Source organism: Hyperoodon ampullatus (genome assembly GCF_949752795.1).
Source record: "Hyperoodon ampullatus genome assembly, chromosome: 4".
NCBI classification, from domain to species: Eukaryota; Metazoa; Chordata; class Mammalia; order Artiodactyla; family Ziphiidae; genus Hyperoodon; species Hyperoodon ampullatus.
Window position 1 is genome coordinate 4,141,000 of NC_136917.1, and position 9,201 is coordinate 4,150,200.

The 9,201-nt window shown below is 45.2% G+C and overlaps 1 long non-coding RNA gene across 1 annotated transcript; it reads left to right on the forward strand.

Moving 5' to 3' along the window:
* The first annotated feature begins 1,321 nt into the window (after positions 1 to 1,321).
* Positions 1,322 to 8,249, forward strand: LOC307051979. Its single transcript, XR_013810845.1, has 3 exons — positions 1,322 to 1,379; positions 2,060 to 2,155; positions 8,136 to 8,249. It is a non-coding gene; the product is annotated as an uncharacterized lncRNA (long non-coding RNA).
* Positions 8,250 to 9,201: the final 952 nt, after the last annotated feature.

Consider the following 9,201-nt stretch of genomic DNA (forward strand, 5'->3'; position numbering starts at 1 on the left):
GGGCCCGTGAGCTACAATTACTGAGCCTGTGCGTCTGGACCCCGTGCTCCGCAACAAGTGAGGCCGCAATAGTGAGAGGCCCGCGCGCCGCAATAAAGAGTGGCCCCTGCTTGCCACAACTAGAGAAAGCCCTTGCACAGAAACGAAAACCCAACACAGCCATAAACAAACAAACAAACAAACAAACAAATAAATAATTATAAAAAATATATATAGAGAGAGAATGAAGGATCTGAAAGGAATTTTCCATAATTGTGGAAGCTGAGGCCCCAGAAAAATGAATACATGCACTATCTTGGGTTTGTATAATGTTTTACTGTTTACAGAAGGGCTTTCCTGTTCATCATGATATTTGATCCTCTTACCAACTCCCCATATGGAAACAGAGGTAGGCAGTATTATTTCCACTGTACAGATGAGGAAACTGAGATTCCCAGAGGTTGACTTTCCCAACAGCCAGTGCACTCATTGTCTTAGGGGCATTGGCATGGCAAGCCTTATACCTCATTGGCACCAACAGTGTTGTGGTTGGATTTCAGGTGTGGTGAGGAGAGGGTGGAGATGTACGATAATTCCTCAAATTGCAGTACTTGGAGAGGCTGGCTATTTTGCACAAGCTGACAGCCAGCTCTGGTTCAGGTACTCTGCTGACTTCACTTACCAGGTTTAAACTGGCTCCTGGCCCTGTGTTTCCCAGGCGTGGAAATGGCACCATCACTGCTTGCAGCAGAGGAGCCAGTGGAGCGTCTGGCACGCAGACGGCATTGCCCTCCCACACCTGAGCAGGCTGGAGGCTGGGTTGGTTCTCCCCAGTGTCTGCGCTTCACGTGCTGGAGCCAACTTCTCTTCACGCTTTCCTTCGCCCTTGCCTTAATTCTGTGCCATGGAATCAGCAATGTCTGTTTCCTAACTTCATCTCTTTTGCCTCCAAGGAGGCTGAGTAAAATGGCAAGAAAGTCAGAGTTGGTCGAGGTCGATACGGTGACCCAGGTGCTGTGCTCCTGACATCGGTACAGAGGCAAGCGGTACTTTGAGTTCACTGTTGAGGACCACACAGCTCAGTGGGATGGTTGGTCAGCCACATAGCAAAGTAAGTGAGTTAGGAATTGCATTTGGCTTCAAGTCACAGAGAATCAAAGCAACGGGGTTTAAACAAGTCTTTTTTTTCTTCTACATTCCATGAAGTTTGGAGCTGGATGGCCCAAGGCTGGTCTGGTTGCTCTGTCCACATGGTGTCACCATGATCCCAGGTTCCTTCTTTTCTTCTGATCCTTTTTTTTTTTTTTTCCATAGGATTGCTTCATGGTCAAAGGACGGCTGTTGGAGATCCCGTCTTCGTGTCTCAAACAGGAAGACGGAGAAAGGGCCGAATGCAAATGGTACCTAATAGCAGAGTATACCCTCTCTGAATGATTTCCTGGAAGCCCCGCACCAAGGTGTTGACTTACGTTTCCTCAGCTACCCTATCTGCAGAGGTGTCTGGGAGGGGTTTTGTTTATCTTAGTTTTTTTCTTAAATTGGACACATTGTTATCTCTGACAATACAGTCTTTGATATTACAAAAGAGGAGGAGAAGGGGTGTTGGGTAGATCACTAGCAGCCTCAGCTAATCTGGGCAATTTCAGTGCGTGGTGGCGTATTCCATGCATTCTGCTCAATGTGTGGTTTAGCTAAATAATGAAAACACTCTAGGCCTCAGTCTTCTCACCTTTAAAATGGACATAATAACACCTACCTTGTAGTGACTAAATTTTATAGGACTTATGATCAGTTCAATGAGAAGGTGTACATCAATGTCTTAGAGCTATGGAGGTATACTGTAAGTGCCCAATAAGTGTTCGTTGTGATGGTGAACACAGGAGATGGTGATGATGCAGATCCTGAACGCAGTCTGCCTGGGTTGTATCCCACCTGCAGCACTTTGCTCAGCCGTGGGTGCGTTCCTATGATTCAGTTTCTTCAGTGGTAAAATAGTAGGATGAGAGAATCTGCCTCTTTAAAATGCTCTCTTATTGCGATGATCCATGTAACGAGCTTAACAGTGTGTGGTGTATTACAGGTACTCAAAGAATGCTGCTCATTAAGATTGGAAGCACGGAGAAGGGGAGTGTAAGGCTCAGTGAGGTGCAGTCGGAGGAGGCTTCCCGGGCGAGCGGTATGTGGGTTGTATTCAGGCCAAGGGGGGAGCCGGTCAAGAAGGTGGGGAGGGTGTCACAAGCAGAGCGCGCAGCACGCAGGTGTGAGAGCTCGTGGTGTGTGCTCGAGGTCACGGTGAGAAACGTCTGGGGAGGCTGGGCCCCAAGGTCAAGGCAGGAAGCAGGACAGGCTGAGGTGGAGAGGAAGGCAGTGTTTGGGACTTGGACGGCTTGTGTGCCATGCTGAGGAGCCCACGGCCCTGCTGCCCTACCTCCTGGGGATGGTTTCTGAGGGTGCATACGACCACATGCACAGACAGGGAATGAGCTGATCTGAACAGTGCATGGATTATTGGCATCTGTCAGCCGCTACCTGTTAACCAAAGGCCCAAGGCTCAAACTCTGCCAGGCTTCTCTGGGAACAGGCCATGAATCATATAATGACGGCCACTCTGGCAGAAAGGGAATGCTAATAGCTGGAGGCTGACCTTATGACTGGAAGAAAGGAAGGCTGTCGTAGGTTTTCATAGGGATAGAAAAACAAGTTCACTCTCGGTTTCTACAGGGCTTTATTCCCCATTAGCAGATAAGAACAGATGTGTTTATCAGATTCCCCTAGACATTAAGGTGTTAAGGCAGCCCAAGAGGTAAATTCTGAGGTGAGAGGAAGAGGAGGTGCTGGGGAGACAGGCGTACATTATAGTTCAGGGACAATAGGGGCAGCAAAGGGCCAGCTGGGGCCTCAGCGGGGAGGTTGAGTAGAAAGGGCACTTGACACAAGTTCAAAGTCTTGGAGCTACCTCTGACTCCAGGTTCCCAGAAACGACGTACAGGGTTCTGTAAAACATGGATGATAGCACTTGCTCGACTGGCCTGACCAGGCTGTTTGATCAAATGAGAAAATATATGTCTGCAAAGACACTTTGTGAGGGGCATCTAGAATAAAATCCAACCTCCGCCTCAATCTCCCAGGCCTTCTGACGGATTACAGAACACACCAGCCTCTTTCCCACCTTTGTCCACATGTTCCTTTTTCCGCCTAGAACATTCTTCTGCCAGTTCTTTCTACAGTTCATCTCAGCTTATATGCCACTTCCTCAGAAAGGCCCTCCCTGCCCTATTGAAAGCACGCACTCCCCTCTGACCCTCTCCTGCCCAAGATAGCTTGTGGTTAAGGACTCAGGCTCTGAAGCAAGTCTCTGGGGTTCAAGTTCAGCTCTGACACATACCAGCTGTGTGACCTTGGCAGTCACCCAAACTCCTTGTGCTTCTATTTCCACATGTATAAGATGAAGATCATAATAATATTTATCTCACAAAGTGGTAGAGACAAAGATGACTTCAATAGGTGTCAGCTATTCTTACTGTTCATCACAGCGCTCTATTTCCTTTCTAGAACTAACCATGTCTATAATTAATTTTTCTGTATATGTTTATTATCCAACACTCACCCTTTTCCATAATGGGCTCCCCATGAGGGCAGCGATCATGTCTTGCTGATCCATTCTTATATACCATGTGTATAGCACAGTATAGCCTGGAACCTAGAAGATGCTCAAGAAATAGTTGTTGGATGAGGAATGTACTGAATGAGCATTTCCCAGAACCAAGCCCTGGGGTGATCCAGGCAGTCCCGGGACCAGCCAAGGAAGTGGTCAGATGACCCTGCTTTGCATTTCATTCTCCCCTTGGTAGGGCTTTCACTTATGTAATGGAACAGCAGTGAAATCCCACGATACCTAAGTGCTTCCCCTCCAGCCAGCCCAGTATACGACCACAAAAAGGGGGAAGAAAAAGTAAGAGAAAGAGAAGAGCTCCAAACCGCATGCTTCTTGGGATCGAAAGAGGAGCTCTGTTTTCTCCCAGAGTCATGTGAGGGCACAGTAGCAGGCGGGGGGCATGTTTTGCTGAGCTTCAGAGCAACCAAGCAGTGAAGCATCAAGGGCCCCAGCCTGAGTGTCAGCAGTTGAGGCTTTTTCCACCTCTGCACCTAACTTGCTGTGCAACCTTCATCAAGTCAGTTTCCCTCTCTGGGTCTCCTAAGTGTCCTCATCTGCAAATTGAGGGGATTGGAATAAATGATTAAGGTAGATCCGTCATGCAGTCCTGGTTTTGCCTATAGATATGGTATAATTATTAACAATAACCTCTTTCATTCTCTAAGTGACCTGTACTAGGTGATAAATTATAAAATCAGTTTGATTCAAATCACGGTTTCCATTTTTTGGATATGATAAACAATACTGCAATGAAGTTCCTTACACATTCCTTTATTCAACAAATATTTGATAAGCATCTGTTATATACCAGGTATGGTTCTATGCTCTGGGGATACTGGAGGAATAAGATAGATAAGATCTCTGTGTGGAAAATACATTCTTGTGAGGGAGATAGATAATAAACAAGAAAACAACAACAACAAAATACATTTTAGATAGTTATGAAGAAAATAAAGGAGAACAGTGTGCTAGATAGTGATAGGAGGTGCTACTTTATAAAGTGTGGTGGGGGCAGGTCTCTTTGAAGAGGTCACGTTTGAGCTGAGACCTGAATGATAAGAAGGAGCCAGTTATGCAAAGTACCAGGGAGAATGTACAGCAAATGCAAAGACCCTGAGGTAGGAACAGCTCTTTGTGTTTGAAGAGTAGAAACAGACAGTACGAGTAAAGTATAGCAAGTGGTTGGAAATGAGGTTGGACATACAGGCAGGGGCCAGATCATACAGGGTCCAGGAGTTTGAGTTTTGTTCTTAGTGCAGAATATCTGGTTGTATTTTTTTTTTTTTTTGCGGTACACGGGCCTCTCACTGCTGTGGCCTCTCCCGTTGTGGAGCACAGGCTCCAGACGCGCAGGCTCAGCGGCCATGGCTCATGGGCCCAGCCACTCCGTGGCATGTGAGATCTTCCCAGACCGGGGCACGAACCCATGTCCCCTGCATCGGCAGGCGGACTCTCAACCACTGTGCCAACAGGGAAGCCCCAATCTGCTTGTATTTTAATCACTGGAAAATCATAGAATAAAACTAGCTCTATGTAGAATAGACTGTGAGCAAAAAATTTCACGTATCTGGTTAGCTACAGCACAGAAAGCCATAACTTCACCCTAGGGTGTGTTGCACCCTGGGAGAGAATGAACAGCAGAGTCAGAGAGACCTATGTTCAAATTCCAGCTCCATTGGTATATATCCAAAAGAAGTGAAAGTGGGGTCTCAAAGAGATATTTGTATGTCCATGTTCATAGCAGCATTATTCACAATAACTATGAAATGGAAGCAACCCAAGTGTCCATTCATGGACGAGTGGATAAACAAAATGTAGCATATAAATACAATGGAATATTATTCAGACTTGAAAAAGGAAGGAAATTCTGATGCATGTTAAGGAAGGAAATTCTGACACATGTTACAATATGGATGACCCTTGTGGGTATTATGCTAAGTGCAATAAGCCAGATACAAAAAAACAAATACTTTAAAGTTCCACTTACATGAGGTACCTAAAATAGTCGGATTCAGAGAGACGGAAAGTAGAACGGTGGTTGCCAAGGGCTAGGAAGAAGTGGGAATGGGGAGTTGTTTAATGGGCATGGAGTTTCAGTGTTGCAAGATGAAAAGAATTCTGGAGATTGGCTGCACAGTAATGTGCATGTACTTAATGCTACTGAACTGTATACTTAAAAATGGTAAAAGATAGTAAATTTTATGTTATTTGTGTTTAACTATAATTAAAAAATTTTTTTAATTCCAGCTCCATCACGTACGGGCAGTGTGATTTGGCCGTTAATCTCTCTGAGCCTCAGTTTTTGCATATGTAAAAGGATGACAGTAATACCTCCTAGCTCTTGTATAGAGAGGCTCATATGCTGTCTATTCCAATATTCCACTGCACAATTTGGAATCTCAGGCTTCCCAGCCTTCCCAGGCAGCTAAAAGACCCTTTCAGTGAATCTTTTTTTTTTTTTTTAACATCTTTATTGGAGTATAATTGCTTTACAATGGTGTGTTAGTTTCTGCTTTATAACAAAGTGAATCAGTTATACATATACATATGTTCCCTTATCTCTTCCCTCTTGCATCTCCCTCCCTCCCACCCTCCCTATCCCACCCCTCTAGGTGGTCACAAAGCACCGAGCTGATCTCCCTGTGCTATGCGGCTGCTTCCCACTAGCTATCTACCTTACGTTTGGTAGTGTATATATGTCCATGCCTCTCTCTCACTTTGTCACAGCTTACCCCTCCCCCTCCCCATATCCTCAAGTCCATTCTCTAGTAGGTCTGTGTCTTTATTCCCGTCTTGCCCCTAAGTTCTTCATGACCTTTTTTTTTTCCCCCTTAGATTCCATATATATGTGTTAGCATACGGTATTTGTTTTTCTCTTTCTGACTTATTTCACTCTGTATGACAGACTCTAGGTCCATCCACCATCTTGATTGAGTTGCCCTTGTACCTAATACACAGTAGATGCTCAATGAACATTTGTTGATTGACTTGCTGACTGGATCCGCTTATGTAGTAGACATGATCTAGAAGGAGCCATATGTGTGGGGAAATATGTACCTGGTACCTAGTTGGCATTCCATAAATATTTATGGAACAGGTGAATGAACAAAGTGGATGACACATCTGGCCACGAATTGTAAAATAATCTGCCTGTTCCAAAATATATGAGAGATTTTATTTTCTTATCTGGTACCATAATAGTTGCTTCAGAAAGCAAACTAACTGAAAGCTCTGCTGACTGAGTCTCATATTAACATCTGTATTAGTTTTCTATTGCTAGAAAATAACTTCCACAAATATAGTGGTTTAAACAACACCAATTTATTACCTTGCAGTTCTGTAGGTCAGACTTTTGACATGGGTCTCAGCAGGGTAAAATCAAGGTGTCAGTAGAGTTGTGTTCATTACTGGAGGTTCTAGGGGAAGGATCTGTTTCCTTGCACATTTGGATTGTTTGCAAAATTCAGTTCCTTGTGGTTGTAGGACTGAGATGCTGTTTTCCTTGCTGGCTGTCATTGAGGACTATTCCCAGCTTCTAGAGCCACTCACATTCCTTGACTTGTGTCCACTTCCTCCATCTTGAAAGTCAGCAACTCTTCTTCTTCCCTCTCATCTTTCTGACCCAGCACAGAAAGGTTCTCCATCTTTAAGAAGCCAAGTAATTAATTAGGTTCACCTGGATAATCCAGGATACTCCTCCCATCTCAAGGTCCCACTTAATCCCACTCATGAAATCCCCTGGAAAAATTGAAAGATTCTGGGGTTAAGTCATGAATATCTTTGGAGGGTTATTACTCTGTCTACCACTGCATCCAGTATCACTTTGGAAGGACTGGCTTCTCAGAGCAGGTAATTTTCTCTCAGCAAAAGCTATGGGAAATGAGGCCAGTGAAAGGGAATTTTGGATAAAGGGAAGAGAGATGAGGCATTGGCCATAAATGTGTTAGCAGGCCTGCGAGGGATGCGACAGAAAGAGGTTCTTGGCTTCGTGGAATCCAGGTTGCTCAAAGAAGAAAGAAATACTTAACAAATGCCAGAAAGTTAAACTTTGTGTGTCTTAGTTTCCTTTCTGATTCTGATCTGTTCTGCCAAGGAGGAAGTAATCTTCACCTGCCATGAATAACCGTTAATACCTTGCCCCATGATTTTAATTTATTGATTGATGGGTTGTTATTGGTTCATTGCTACCAATAATTGAAGGATGTTTTCTTTGCTGGCTTGGTGAAGCTTCCAGGTGTTATCAGATCAGGCATGACTTTGGCTCACCCAGCTCATGGCATTGGCTCTGAATGCCGTCATTGGCTCCTACAGTGGGTTCAGCCACTAATCAAGGACCTGGTGGTGTGTGACACAGACCTTTACGTCATTTCTGGATCTTCCTCTCCACAGAGTGCAGTAAGTTATTTTGCTAAGATGCTGTTTCAAGTCATTTTCTTTTTCTTTCTTTCTCTCTCTTTGCCATCCTCCTTTCTCCCTCCTTCCTCTACTCTTTTCTTTCTAGTTTTCTGTTGTTTTAGGATCAAAATAATGGAAAAGAACAGAAACCAATTCAACTCAGGAAATAATCCAAAGGTGTAAGAAGGACTGTGCTGGGGCTTCCCTGGTGGCACAGTGGTTAAGAATCCGCCTGCCAATGCAAAGGACACGGGTTCGAGCCCTGGTCCGGGAAGATCCCACATGCCACGGAGTAACTAAGCCCGTGTGCCACAACTACTGAAGCCTGCGTGCCTAGAGCCCTGCTCCGTAGCAACAGAAGCCACGACAGTGAGAAGCCTGCACACCGCAACGAAGAGTAGCCCCCGCTCACCGCAACTAGAGAAAGCCCGTGCACAGCAACGAAGGCCCAACACAGCCAAAAATAAATAAATAAACAAATTTATAAAAAAAAAAGAAGTGTGCAAAGTTGTTGTGCAGTGGTTTGATATGATATCAAATCCACTTGCTTATGACAAAAATGAAATTGTTTTTAAGAGGGAAGTTGTTTTGATATAAGAATGAAGTTGTCTTTATAAATAAAGTTGTTTTTTTTTTTTTTTTTTTTTTTTTTTTTTGCGGTATGTGGGCCTCTCACTGTTGTGGCCTCTCCCGTTGCGGAGCACAGGCTCCGGACGCGCAGGCTCAACGGCCATGGCTCACGGGCGCAGCCGCTCCGCAGCATGTGGGATCTTCCCAGACCGGGGCACGAGCCCGTGTTCCCTGCATCGGCAGGCGGACTCTCAACCACTGCGCCACCAGGGAAGCCCAGTAAAGTTGTTTTGATATGAAGAAGCTGCATCAGGATGACATCTCTTGACATCTGTGGCTGCCGATAAGCCCTCAGTAGCTCAGCTGCCCAGGGGCGCCGCTGGGGGCTTAGCAATAATATGAAGAAGCATCTACGGCCAGGGGACCTTTAGACTATAATTACCCAGAGTTTGTGAGGACAATCTGAGAGTTTAGGTCTGGGCAGGGTGACCCTTTGCTGACCTAAGCAGCTCTCTGAAGACCTTGGGGCATTAGTTACTGTGTGGGTAACGGGGTAAGGGCAGTGGGGAAAACGGTGCAGCGCCTCTCTCAGGAGATCATCT